This window comes from Prionailurus bengalensis, chromosome D4 (genome assembly GCF_016509475.1).
Source record: "Prionailurus bengalensis isolate Pbe53 chromosome D4, Fcat_Pben_1.1_paternal_pri, whole genome shotgun sequence".
Taxonomy (NCBI): Eukaryota; Metazoa; Chordata; class Mammalia; order Carnivora; family Felidae; genus Prionailurus; species Prionailurus bengalensis.
This window is the reverse complement of record NC_057359.1, coordinates 69,383,895-69,385,766: the sequence shown is the minus strand read 5'-3', so window position 1 is coordinate 69,385,766 and position 1,872 is coordinate 69,383,895.

Below are 1,872 nucleotides of genomic sequence, written 5' to 3'. Positions count from 1 at the left end.
CAGAAGCTTCTTATTTTGTGTAGTCCTAATCATTTTTTTAAATTTTGATTTTAATTTTTAAATTTACATCCAAAATAGTTGCATATAGTGCAACAGTGATTTTGGGAGTGGATTCCTTGATGCCCTTTACCCATTTAGCCCATTCCCCCCTCCCACAATCCCTCCAGGAACCCTCTGTTCTCCATATTTAAGAGTCTCTTATGTTTTGTCCCCCTCCCTGCTTTTATATTGTTTTTTCTTCCCTTCCCTTGTGTTCATCTGTTCTGTGTCTTAAAGTCCTCATATGAGTGAAGTCATAATCATTTTTTTTTTGCTTTTGTTTCCCTTACCTCAGGAGATATATCTAGAAAGGTATTGCTATGACCAATGTCAGAGAAATTATTGCCTCTCCTCTCTTCTAGGGTTTTTATAGTTTTAGGTCTCACATTTAGGTGAGACCTAATCCATTTTGTTTATTTTTGTGTATGGTGTAAGAAAGTGGTCCAGGATCATTCTTTTGCATATAGCTGTCCAGTTTCCCCATACCATTTGTTGAAGAGACTACCAATTCATTTTTGTGGACCCCAGAGTAATGAATAGCACATTACATACTCTGGTTACTTGGTAAATGTTTGCTGACCGAATGAAGAATGAATAAACAAATGAGAATAGAAAGGATAATATAGCACTGACCCTCAAAGCAACACTAATCCACCTTTCGACAGTGATACCTTCTATCACTTCGTATTGTAATAATCTGTTTTTATTACCACTCCCATCAGAGAGTGACTTTCTGAAGGGCAGGGACAATGTTTTTCATCCATATGTTTATACCTAGCGCTTGTAATTTAGCAGGCATTCAGAGAACGTTTGCTGAATAAATGAATGACAAAATTTTATATTAAGGGTGAGGAGTCTTAGTCTAAGAAAACAGATGTTTTCTTTTTATTTCATTTTTATCACAATAGAGGTTTAGAGGAAAGCCACGGGTACATGGATTGGGGGCTTCTAACCCATGTAGAATCAGAGTCTGATTAGGAAATATACTTTGCAAGGGCACCACCTATACCATTTGGAGGAAAATATGAAATAAGATGATGTCTACTGAGGGCTCTCCCCAGAGCTGATTTTTACTCTGCTATTTCCCTGGGGACCTCTGGCTCAGTTTGCTCTGTTCCTAGCACAGCTTTTGGCCTCAGCCCTGACAGCAGCTTGGAGGCAGATAGGAACATTGTTTCATGAAGTAATTTAGATACGATTTAAAAAAAATCTCATCTTGGCACAAACCTTGCAAGAGCTTGGATTTAACCTGTTGTTATGACATTGCAAGGAATAATAAGTAAGCTGCAAACTGGAAAACTGCAGAAGCTTGGGAAGAAAGAATTTAGATTGCAATTTGCACACAAGCCGCTCAACATAAAATAAAAGGGTGCTCAGAAGAATCAAGTACTCTAGTTAGTTTAGAGTGCTCATTTCCGCATATAATCACAGAGAAAGCACTTGAAGAATTCCCTCTCTGCTTTAATTTCCAGAAAGGATAGATACTTGGAATTTCACAATGATAAATAAAGCCTATAGCCAGGGATGGTTGGAATTGATATTAGGCCAGAGATTTGAGGGTCCGATTTTGGTTTATATTCCAAGGCCCCTTTAGAGCTCCCACATCTGATTAGGTCTCAGAGATCCACTTCATTACCTAGCTCCGGAAGGATGCGGAAGTGGGGCTGTCTGCTGATCCAACCATAGAAGGAGAGCTAGAGCTTCAAGAGATGAGAGATACGGGGTCCAGCTTTGTTGTAATACAGAGGAGGGGCAAATCATTCAACTTCTCTAAGCCCAATTTCTTCATCTGTAAATGGTGGTCGAATGAGGAAAAGCATGTAAAGCAGGGCC